This window comes from Elaeis guineensis, chromosome 1 (genome assembly GCF_000442705.2).
Source record: "Elaeis guineensis isolate ETL-2024a chromosome 1, EG11, whole genome shotgun sequence".
Classification (NCBI taxonomy): Eukaryota; Viridiplantae; Streptophyta; class Magnoliopsida; order Arecales; family Arecaceae; genus Elaeis; species Elaeis guineensis.
The window spans coordinates 57,094,033-57,107,001 of NC_025993.2; positions in this window are offsets into that span (position 1 = coordinate 57,094,033).

Consider the following 12,969-nt stretch of genomic DNA (forward strand, 5'->3'; position numbering starts at 1 on the left):
CCTGCTGTAAGGTTTACCCCTTACAGTGCAAAGGTTGTCCTAGTTTGTGTAGATCTATCTTTAATCATAAATTTGTTAGATATGATCTAGATTAAATTTATGATTTATTAGATTTAAAAGATATTTAAGTCTGAAATAAAATCTCTTTGTTAATAATTTTTATGCAAAGAAATTATTTAAAGTTGAAATTATTTCAATTACATGAACCTGTTTAGATTAGATCTAAAGTAGTTTCATGTTTATTTCACTTGCATCTTGATTATGAATCAAACATGCAATATGATTGGTAGAACCATATTGTAAAATTATTTTACAAATATGAAAATAATTTTTTGAAAAGCCGAACCCAACCCTCAGCCCAAAACTTAATTAAGAATTAAGAAGTTGTTTGATTAGGTTCTAGGATTGTGAATTGAAGAACCTAAGACACAAATCATAACACATTGGGTTAATGGGTTAGTGGAAATTAGGTCCATTAATTGGGTTAGACCTATGGTTAGATTAAAGATGGACTTAATTAGAGAATTGACTAAATCTAATCAATTGTTGTCTTAGATTAGGTCAAGGATTCTCTAGATCAATTACAATAGTTGTAGTTGGTCAAGTCCATGTCTTTAACGAGAACCAAATGGACTTGATTCTTGGCTAAGCGGTCTAGCATGAACTGTTAGGTTGATCTAATCGAAACTAATTAAACCAGTTGGTGTCTAAGGTAAACCAGACCAGTGGTTTTTAATTGGGAGCCCGCTTACCTGGCCATTCATGATGGTGTCTAAGGCAAGTTTTGGCAGACCCTCCCACTGATCGAACTTACCTGACCTCTTGGTGAAATTATGTTTTGATCGGATCACTTGACTATTCGAGCTGACCCATGTCAGCTAGGTAAATCAATGTGATTGATTTAGGTGCTCCTAGATCAGCCCTTTTAATGGTCTCCCTTAAGCTGACTTGGTGAAGTCAGTGGGAGAATCATGATAAGCTGGTTCATCTGACCTCATCCTCTATATTATTTAAACTTCTAAAATTATTAGGTCCTTAAAATGATAAAGTTATGGAGATAACTGAGTCATAGCCTCCCATTAAGGTGTTTGATAATGAGTCCATGAACTCAATAATCATTGCAGACCCAAAGGCCTGGTGCTTGTTGACTAATGGAATTATCACTCATCATATGATGACTTGGAAGTGTCTCTCTAATGGTGGTTAGGTGAGCCAACCAAAGTTGGGCTTAATCATTCGTTGGTTAGATACACCAAGTATGATCATGTTAATGGTTGGACCTAACTGGATCCTTACAGTGGAGGCCAAAGCCTACTGATTAGGTTTCTGGGGCAAAATTAAAATTACTAGAAATTGTTTAGAGAAACAATTGGTTATGAACCTACCCTTAGATGTACATGGGTTGGCCAACCAAAGTTGGGCTTGTGTGCAGTCTAAGTGGATTCTAGTACCCGCTAAGGAATTAGGGTAATTCCTCGAATTGAAGGTAGAGGCTACCAATTCGAATAAAATAGTGGGAGAAACCTTTTGATTAAAGCCCAAATCTTTAGGTTTAATGAATCAATTACTAATTAGGTTATGGTTCTCCTTTGTGCAAATATGGCCACTTCCCTATCGCTCCGATCATTGTTGGACAATGATAAGTTGGTGGGACCCAATTTCGGTAGCTGGTACCGAAAGTTGAAGATAGTCCTGGAGTATGAACGGATCCTATATGTGATAATGGATCCTGCACCTGAGGAGCCAGCTGTCAATGCACGTGGAACAGTCAGAGATACTTACCAGAAGTGGCTCAGTGACCGGACCACGGTGCACTGTATCATGCTAGCTGCTATGAGCGACGAGTTCAGTCGCAGATTCGAGACGGCTCAGCCAAAGGACATGCTTCAAGTGTTGGAGGATGCCTTTGGCACACCCGATGACGTGGAGAGGCACAAGACTAGTTGTGCCATCTTCAACGCCAAAATGCGGGATGGTGCCTCTGTCACTAATCATGTATTGTACATGATCGAGCTGATGGAACGATTGAGCAAGCTCGGCTTTCCCTTGCATGAGCAGCTTGGGAAAGATGCAATACTAAACTCGCTGCCCAAGTCTTATCTCCCATTCCTCACTCATTATAGAATGACAAAGCCTGAAGTAAACTACCATGGATTACTGGGGTTACTTCAGAACTTTGAGAAAGATCACCAACTCCATAAGGAGTCGGTGAACTTAGTGGGAGGTTCATCTTCTGGTTCTCGACCCTTTAAGAAAGGGAAGAAGAACAAGAAGAAGAAAGTAAAGAAGGTGCAAGTTCAGGCTAGGACAACTGTGCAGTGTCAGACCAAAAAGATCAAACCCGATAAGAGTCAAGCTGAATGCTTCTTTTGCAAGAAGCGGGGGCACTGGAAGAGGAACTGTCCCCAGTACATTGCCTCCCTAGACCCGAACAGGCAGAGAAAGCAGCAAGTTGTTGCTGGGCAAGGTATTTATATGATAACTCCTTGCAATTTCTCTATTTGTGATATAACTGACTGGGTATTGGATACCGGTAGCCCTTACCATATTTGCAATTCGTTGCAGAGGTTGCAGGTCAGTAGGAGATTCGAGCAAGGCGAGAGGTTCCTGAACGTTGGAGATGGAAGACCAGTTCCAGTTCTAGCATTAGGAATCTTGAAACTTGTATTTGAATCCCATATCGTTGTTCTTAATGATTGTCATTTCTGTCCCAGTTTCTTTTTAAATGTCATTTCTGTAGGCCTTCTGGCCAAAAATAATTATGAAATTTCAATAAAGAAACAAATTTGTAATATCATTGAGAATGGTGTTACTATTTTTTGTGGACATTTGAATAATGGTGTGTATATGTTATCACAACCTGTTAATGTAGTCTATTCAACTGGCAAGCACCCTAGATTAGATAGTGTGTCAGATATCTACTTATGGCACTGTAGGCTAGGTCATATAAACAAGAACAGAATAAACAGGTTGACTCAAGAGGGAATCCTCGAAGTAAGTGATTGTGAATCACTTCCAACCTGTGAGTCCTGTCTTCTTGGTAAAATGACCAAGTCACCTTTTACTGGAAAAGGTGAGAGAGCTACTGAGCTCTTGGGCCTAGTACATACTGATGTATGCGGGCCCATGAGCACAAGTGCTAGAGGTGGATATTTCTACTTCATAACTTTCACGGATGACCTATCCAGATATGGATATGTCTATCTGATGAAACATAAATCAGATTCATTTGAAATGTTCAAACGATTCCGAAGTGAAGTAGAAAAACAAACTGGGAAGAGTATTAAAACTCTTCGATCTGATCGAGGAGGAGAATACCTTTCTAGTGAGTTTCTCACATATCTAGGAGAGAATGGGATTCTCTCCCAATGGACTCCTCCAGGAACACCACAGCATAATGGTGTGTCTGAAAGGAGGAATCGGACTTTGTTAGACATGGTCCGATCCATGATGGGTTTTTGCTAGCTTGCTGATATCCTTCTGGGGATATGCACTCGAATCAGCCTGTTATCTATTAAATAGGGTTCCGAGTAAGCCTGTAATTAAGACTCCATATGAGATATGGATGGGACGTAAGCCAGCACTTTCACACCTTAGGGTCTGGGGGTGCCCGGCCTATGTCAAATGATTAGTCACAGACAAACTTGGACCTAGATCTGACAAATGCTCATTCATAGGGTACCCCAAAGAGACAAAAGGATATTTTTTCTACCATGCTGATGAACAAAAGGTGTTCGTCAGCCTTAAGGCAATCTTTTTAGAAAAGGAGTTCCTTGGTGAAGGAACCATTGCCTCTAAGGTTGAACTTGATGAAGTTCAATAGGTAGAAGGACCGACACCAATAGCTGAACCTGAGTCGGATATGATTAGATCAAATTCGGAGCCCAATATACCTGTACCATTAAGGTGATCCGGTAGAGTACCGCGTCAGCCGGACAGATACTACGGTTTCTTGGTCCGGGACGGTGATCCCATCGAACTTGATGAGAATAATGAGGATCCGATCACCTATATGGATGCTATGCAGAGACCTGATTCCGAGAAATGGCTTGAAGCCATGAAATCCGAAATGGAGTCCATGAAGGTCAACGATGTATGGACATTGGTTGACCCACCTAAAGGGGTTAAACCCATTGGGTGTAAATGGGTCTTCAAAAGGAAGAGGGGCGCAGACGGAAAGGTGGAGACCTATAAAGCCCGTCTGGTTGCCAAGGGGTATCGTCAACGTTATGGTATTGACTATGACGAGACATTTTCTCCTGTGGCAATGCTCAAATCTATTCGGATAATGCTTGCAATAGCTGCCCATCTAGATTATGAGATCTGGCAGATGGATGTAAAGACAGCTTTTCTTAATGGAGAGCTGACCGAAGAGGTGTATATGATACAACCTGAGGGGTTTACATCCACAGATGAGTCCAAGGTGTGCAAGCTTCAGAGATCCATTTATGGATTGAAGCAAGCTTCTCGGAGTTGGAACATGCATTTTGATAAGGTGATCAAAACGTATGGCTTCATTAAGAATGGAGAAGAGCCCTGCATCTATAAATGGGCAAATGGTCCAGTTGTGGTATTCCTTATCTTGTACGTGGATGACATTCTCTTAATCGGGAATGACATCCCCGCACTACAGGGAATAAAAGTTTGGTTGTCATCACAGTTTTCCATGAAGGACTTGGGTGAAGCATCCTTCATCCTAGGGATGAAGATCTATAGGGATAGATCTAAAAGGATGCTTGGGTTATCCCAGTCCATGTACATAGACACTGTGCTAAAGAGGTTCAGCATGGAGAATTCCAAGAAGGGCTATCTACCGATAGGCCATGGAATTTCTCTCTCTAAGAAGGATTGTCTGACAACTCCTGAAGAGAGAGAGCGTATGAGTAGAGTCCCATATGCTTCAGCCGTGGGACTATCATGTACGCCATGACATGTACAAGACCAGATGTGGCATACTCACTAGGAGTAGTGAGTAGATACCAATCTGATCCTGGAGAGAATCACTGGAAAGTGTTTAAAGCCATCCTTAAGTATTTGAGAAATACTAAGGACCAATGGTTGGTTTATGGCAAGTCAGATCTGAAACTTGTGGGGTTCACAGACTCTAGCTTTCAATCTGACCATGATGACAGCAGGAGCGTGTCGGGTTATATCTTTACTCTGAATGGTGGAGCCATATGCTGGAAGAGTTCCAAGCAGCATACTGTGGCAGACTCTATTTGTGAAGCGGAGTATATCGCAGCATCAGATGCCGCGAAGGAAGCTGTGTGGCTGAGGAAATTCATCAACGAGCTCGGAGTAGCACCCTCCCTCGATGGTCCAGTCCTACTCTACTGCGACAGCACTGGTGCCATAGCTCAGATGAAAGAACCCAAAGCACATTAGCGAACAAAGCACATCTTGCATCGCTTTCACCTGATCCGAGAGATCGTGGATCGAGGTGACGTCGATCTTCAGAAGATCGATGAAAAGGAAAACCTAGCCGACCCCTTTACTAAAGTCCTGGCAATAAAGGAGTTCGACAATCACAAGTCGAAGATGGGTATTAGATACTGTGCCGAGTGGCTTTAAGACAAGTAGGAGTTGTTGGGAAATGTGTCCCAAAAAGCCAATCGTCAAGCTGTTGACGGTTGAGCAACCAAGTATTGTAATTGATTTGTTAATAAATAAAATATATTTGGCATTTTCATCATAAGCTTTCATCTTCTAATGAACTCCGTTGTTATGATGAAGTCCTTAGGACTATTTAAGTTCGATAAAGAGAGGATTTATCGATTAGTCCTTAAAACTGTTCACGACCAAATGATAGGCTGTTATTAAGGACGACAGCTTCTATCAAGCATAGGTCACTGTAGGCCATATGGGTTGGTTGTCCTCTTAACCAAGGAGTGTGGAGACACTGATATGGCATACAGGTGAGATGTAAGGGTACATCGTCATTGAACGTGACCAACTCCAGAGCATTCTACTGTCGAAAATGTCTCTGATGGGATATAGGTATAAGTGTCCCTTAGACTTGAGATTGCCTCAGTGACTTGCAAGCAACTCACTGTGCTTTGGTACTGGACTAACTGAATTTCTAATTCAGGGATGGAAGGCTTCTGGGCACAGTCAAGTACTTGCGAAGTCAGAGTGTGATCGAGATGGGATTGACCACTCCAAGAGTTGGAGAAGAATGAGTCGCTGTATTTCAATTTAGCAAAACCTTGACCAGGGTAATCCATCAGATGGATTTGATATTTTGAAATACAATGTGGACAACCTGATCAGAGTTGACAGTTGAGCTCTGGGGTGTCCTATGATCATTTTGGTCAAGGAGATGAATTATATGAAAACTATATCCGCATGGGTTCTAAGGATGTTGTTCTACACATTCGACCTATCCGATCGTCGGGTACCATTGCTAGATGGTCACTTCGATTGGTATAGAAATTTGTTCCTATGCTACCGGCTTAGGTTCAGACCTATGAGGTCACACACATTAGAGTTCATGATCCGATCGGATGGTTGATCAACGATTAGGAATCATTATAGGGTTAAATAATCAATACGATTGACATTTAACCCAGTGCAAGTGTTGCAGGAGGATCGATTAGCAATTTGATTGCTAATTAGCTTAATTTGATTAAGCCAATGGGCTGAGATTAAGTCTAATTAAATATGATTTAATTAGATTTGGTTTGGGCTTGATTGGATCATGTCCAATTGGTTTATTGGATAAGCCAAGTGCAAGGAAAGACTAGTCCTAGTTCAACTAGGACTTGGGTCAATCTAATTTCTAATTTGATTAGAAAATTAAATCAGACTTAAATATAATTTAATCTGATTAAATTAGGTTCTTAATTGGGTTAAGACCTATTTTAATTGGGTTGATCTAATTTTGATTTGATTTGGTTTGGGAAACCAAATTAAAACAAGTTATGAGACAGAATCCTAGTAGGACTAGGATTCCACCTTGCGCCACATAAACCTTCTCCACGCCCTCTCTCTTATTCAACGCCAATCTCCACTTATTTTGTTCGACAAAAGCCCTCTCCCAGATCTCTCCCACGTTCACAAAAGGTCTCCTCTCTTCTTTCTTACATGGAAGGTGATTTGGATCAAATCTAAAAGGAATAAGTTTGGATTTCGAATTCTATAAGATAGAGTTTTAGAAATCCAAAACTCTTTCAATTTTGCACCGAATTTATCCAAATTTTTTTTTGGAATTTTCATGGCTTTTAGGGTTTACATTATATACCCTTTTCTGGTGATCCATGCATGAAAATATGGAGGAGGTGCTCAAGAGTTGGGCGTCCCTTAACTTGCCATGTTTGGATAAGCCTTGACTAGGTGTTTGACCTAGAGAATGACTCTAGAATATCTCTCTATATAAGATGAGTTTCTTCATAAACTTTTAAAGGGAGATAGTTTATTGAGATTCCTTTCTTCCATCCAAAAATTAGAGAGAAATACCTTTGGGTCGTGGAGATATAAAAGACGCAAGTTTGGGTGTCTAGAGAGAAAAACGTGAAGAAGAAGAGGGTCTTCTTCTAGGGTTTTTATTTTCATATCTTTCCTCCTTCCATCTTGAGTTTCCTGAGAGCGTCTCAGATCTGAAACTCCTCCTTCTACTTTCCATCTTTGGAAGAGTCCAAATCAAGAAGAAGGAGGCACCTGATCAACCATCAATGAAGGATCAGCGCAGTACTAGCATACTGTGCTGATTTCCTGAAGCAGGACTTCTGATCGAGATTCGTGGGCTCGTGTGGACGACTCCTAGAGGCCGGATACGTGTGCGGCTTGCAACATCATCCTTAAGCCCGGATCAGCGAGGTTAGAGCGTCTAACTTGCAAGGTAATAGATCTGATCTATTATTTAATACATACATTAGATGTAGCTAGTATAGAAACATGTTGATATGATCAACATGTAGTTCATACTATATTTATATATATTTTAATTTTTGATTTAATGCTATGTAATAATCATGTAATAGGATCTTAGATCTAGGGATTTTCTGATCTTAGAAAATAAATTTTGATTTATTTTAGTCTTCCGCTGTATGATCTTGAAAAAGTTTCAAGATCTAACCCTGAAACCCTAGATCTGGTTCCTACAACATCATCCCCGACATCAACTGCAGGAAGACTTCATCCGGACTCCTACGGGAGCCGGACTTCATCCCCGACTCCGACTGCGGGTAGATTTCATCCGGACTCCTACGGGAGCCGGACTTCGTCCCCGACTTCAACTGCAGGAAGACTTCATCCAGACTCCTATGGGGGCCGGATTTCGTTCCTGACTCCAACTGCAGGTAGACTTCATCCGGGCTCCCACGGGAGCCGGACTTCCATCCTGAACTCCTGTTGCAGGTAGATCTCATCCCGAACTCCTACAAGGGCCGGACTCTGAGCTTCTGCTGCAAGCGACCCACTCCGAGTTTCCGCTACAAACGATCTACTTCAAATTTCTACCACGAGCAGTCCGTGCCAGATTCCCACCGTAAGCCTTCACCCGAGCTTCCATTATGGACTAATTGCTTTCGGATTTCTATTACAGACAGGCCTTGGCCAAGATTCCTCGATGAATGATCCCCATCTGGGCTTCTACGGAGATCGGACCCCGACCAAACTTCTATAAGCGGGCAAATGCCGTGCTCACAGAATCCAGCAGCTGGACCCCTCCGGTGGATGAACCTCTCCAGCGCCATTCGACATCCACCGTCGGTCGATCCTCTGTCGAAGTCTATGCAAAATTGGACTGCATCTGCGGAAAGCCTCTGATCGAGCTCCTACGGCAAGTGGTCCTCGCCTGCAGCCTTAACGCCCAAGGCACCCAACAGGATTTGCAACATCCGAGCTCCTCTTAGATGGATAGCTACCTCTCTTTGCCAGGCATCTCAACCGAACTTTGGCCGACAGGCCTGGACCTCCTGGTAGGCCACAGTAATGGCCACGACTCTGCTCCACTTCTTGCGACGGATCCCACGCGGCTCCATCACTCCCTAGCAAAACACAGTAATGGCCACAACTCCGCTCCACTTCCTGCGATGGATCCTGCACGGCTCCATCACTCCCTGGCAGGCCACAGTAATGGCCATGACTCTGCTCCACTTCCTGCGATGGATCCCGCACGGCTCCTCCACCCTCTGGCAAGTCACGACAACGGGCGTCGCTCCACTCCCCGCAACAGACTCCACGCGACAGGTCCCGGTGATGGCCATGATTCCACTCCACTACTCTTCATAACAAACTCCTCCTAACCCCGAGCGGCCCACTGCCAGACGGTTACAAACATCGCTATCAGTCTGTTGCACCCTCCGCCTATAAAAGGAGGACCCCAGATACGTTATTCTCTAAGCTCTAATTTCTATCCCAAAAACTCTGCTAAAATTTTCATTCGAGCACTCCATTCTTGTTGAGGCAGAGAACTGACTTGAGCATCGGAGGGTCTTGCCGGAGCAACCCCAACTCTGATTTAGACTTTCTTTGCAAGTCCCGATGGCGACCGCGACTCCCTCGACTCCAGCTTCTCCGACGCAGGCGGGTTTTTGCACCAACAGGATTGGCGCTAGAGGAAGGGGCTGTGTCTTCGCAGTACCCTTATTCTTAAAGGAGTGCTCAATGAGACTATCTCCGATCATCTTTTTCGACGTCCTCTCCTCCTTCCCCCACTAGGTCTTCGCCCGATGCCTCCCCGCAAAGCATCCATGCAGCGATCTACGACCTCCGCGGCCAGATCTCAGGCTCTGACCTCACCTCCAGTTTTCCAACCTCCTCCCCCTCCTCTGGCAATGACGGTTGGCGCGGAGCAATTCGACCTACTGGTGCAACAGGTCAGAGGCCTCACTGAAGCTGTGCAGGCCATACAACAGCAGCAGCAGTCACAGGCATCAGTGCGACTGGAGAGAGCATCGCCAGAACTCCAAAATCCGACGGTAGGATGGGCCACTTGGGCCGGCCACCCCGTCTTTCCCGAAAAGATGAATCTGAGGGTGGAGAGCCCTCAGTCAGATCATGATTCCACCTCTAGAAGATCTCTACCTCTATTCTGCCAGAAGACCCTTGAGACCCGTAGTCAAGAGGATTTCTTGGATCGGAGGCTCCAGGAGATGAACCGACGGATCGAAGAACTCCGCCATGCTTCCCCCACTTATGGTGAGGATATTTGTACTGACCCTCCCTTTTCTCAAATGATCATGCAGGAATCGATCTCGCCGAACTTCAAGCTCCCTCAGTTTGAAAGCTACGACGGGATTTTAGACCCAGTTGACCACTTGGAGACCTTTCGGACAATGATGCTGCTTCATGGAACGCCCGATGCCATCCTGTGCTGAGCTTTCCCATCCACCTTGAAGGGAGCGGTGAGAAATTGGTACTCGACGCTGAAGCCGGTACCATCTTTTCCTTTGATCAGATGAGGCACCAGTTTGTGGCTCATTTTGTTAGCAGCCGGCATCCTCGGAGGGGTTCAGAGTCTCTCATCAACATCAAGCAGAGGGAGTGGGAGTCCATTCAGGCTTATGTCAACCATTTCAATATCTCCGTGTTGGAGGTCTGGAACTTGGACCAATCGATTGCGATGGCCGCTCTGAAAGGTGGCCTTCAGAAGAACAACCTTCTATTCTCCATGGAAAAGAAGTACCCCAGGGATTTTGTTGATTTGTTGGCTCGGGCTGAGGGGTATGCCCGAGCAGAAGAAGCCTTTAAGATGAAGGACGAGGAGACCGCGAGAGAGCGGCAAGCGGGAGACTCGAGTAAGCCCGCAGTCGAGAAAGGGTGAGAGAAGCTCGGCCGCATTCTCGGACTCCCCTCGGGCACAAGCGTGCCCAGACTCCTCCTCGAGCGCACAGACAGAGAAGCCCGAAGTATCGAGTCCATCAGGGTTCTCCCCTAGGGAGATTCTGCAGCTATGCCCCCCTCAACGCATCGAAAACCCAGGTGCTGATGGAAGTCAGAGAGCAGCTCCCAAGGCCAGAAAGGATGCACACGCACCCCGGGAAGTGCAATCCTAATAAGTTCTGCCTCTACCATTGTGACCACGGCCACGACATGGAGGAATGCATTCAGCTCCGAGATAAGATCGAGGAGCTCATCAGATGAGGTCGGCTTGACTGGTTCATTCGACGCCGGCCTGAGGGTAGAGAGGATCGACCAAGGCCCCTACCGCAGCCTGAACCACCGAGGAGGGAAGAGCAGCCTGGAGATCACCTCCAATTGGGATCATCAACTTCATCTCCGGAGGACCTTGACAAGAAGCAGACCTTCTACAGCCTTGGGATTTGAAAAACTTGTAAATATATTGCGAACGATCCTGCTTTAAATCAAGATTCCTTTCAGACTTGCACATCTTTCCCTTTTTGGCATAGACTTGTAACGACAGGGGATGACCCCATCGGACAATGAAAACAAACCCTAATGTGGACAAAGTTGAAAGTCCGGTTACTTGTAGACTGGATGGGGGGAGAGGCCATACAGTGCCCATATGCATCCCCACAGCCATGTTAGGGATAGGAGGAGAACCTCGCCCTAACATGAGCAAGGTCGAAGGCCCGGTTACTTGTAGACCGGATGGGGGGAGAGGCCATACAGCGCCCATATGCGCCCCCACAGCCATGTTAGGGATAGGAAGAGAACCTCGCCCTAACATGAGCAAGGTTGAAGGCCCGATTACTTTTAGATTGGATGGGGGGAGAGGCCACACAGTGCCCATATGCGCCCCCATAGCCATGTTAGGGACAGGAGGAGAACCTCGCCCTAACATGAGCAAGATCGAAGGCCCGGTTACTTGTAGATCAGATGGGGGGAGAGGCCATACAGCACCCATATGCGCCCCCACAGCCATGTTAGGGACAGGAGGAGAACCTCACCCTAACATGAGCAAGGTCGAAGGCCCGGTTACTTTTAGACCGGATGGGGGGAGAGGCCACACAGTATCCATATGAGCCCCCACAGCCATGTTAGAGATAGGAGGAGAACCTCGCCCTAACATGAGTAAGGTCGAAGACCCGGTTACTTGTAGACTGGATGGGGGGAGAGGCCATATAGCACCCATATGCGCCCCCACAGCCATGTTAGGGACAGGAGGAGAACCTCGCCCTAACATGAGCAAGGTCGAAGGCCCGGTTACTTTTAGACCGGATGGGGGGAGAGGCCACACAGCGCCCATATGCGCCCCCATAGCCATGTTAGGGACAGGAGGAGAACTTTGCCCTAACATGAGCAAGGTCGAAGGCCCAGTTACTTGTAGACCGGATGGGGGGAGAGGCCATACAGTGCCCATATGCACCCCCACAGCCATGTTAGGGACAGGAGGAGAACCTCGCCCTAACATGAGTAAGGTTGAAGGCTCGGTTACTTGTAGATCGGATAGGGAGAGAGGCCACACAACGCCCATATGTGCCCCCGCAGCCCTGTTAGGAACAGAAGGAGAACCTCGTCCTAACCTGAGCTGAAACCGATCACATCAGAAATAGGAGAAGAACCTCATCTCAACACTAATTAAGGTCCGACCATTCGAGACCCGGCAAGAAAGAAGAAAACCTTCTCGACGACCCTTCTACGCTACCGCGACTCTGTAAAAAGTTAGGGAGAACCCTTACCTAAAAAAAAGAAGAGAAATGTGAAGGAACAGCAGCGGGCTATCCCAATGAAAAATGGAGGCCGAACTACACTAAAAGCACAAAGGACCTCATCTCCATGAAGGAGGAGGAAGAGAAAGTAAGATCTACGATCACGAACAAAAAGGCAAATCAACACGGCGATGGCTAGAAACCTCCAAGCGGTGTCGACGTCGAACCAATCAAAAGCACAAGAAACTCGGTAATGATGACCTAATACAAAGATGAACAAGGAACCTTCGAACAATATCGACATCGCACGGGATAAAAATGAAAGAAGTCCGACGCACAACAATTCAACACGACGTACGGGTAAGGTAATAAAGACCTTTTCATTTTATTAGCAAAATATGTGTTACAGAGCCTG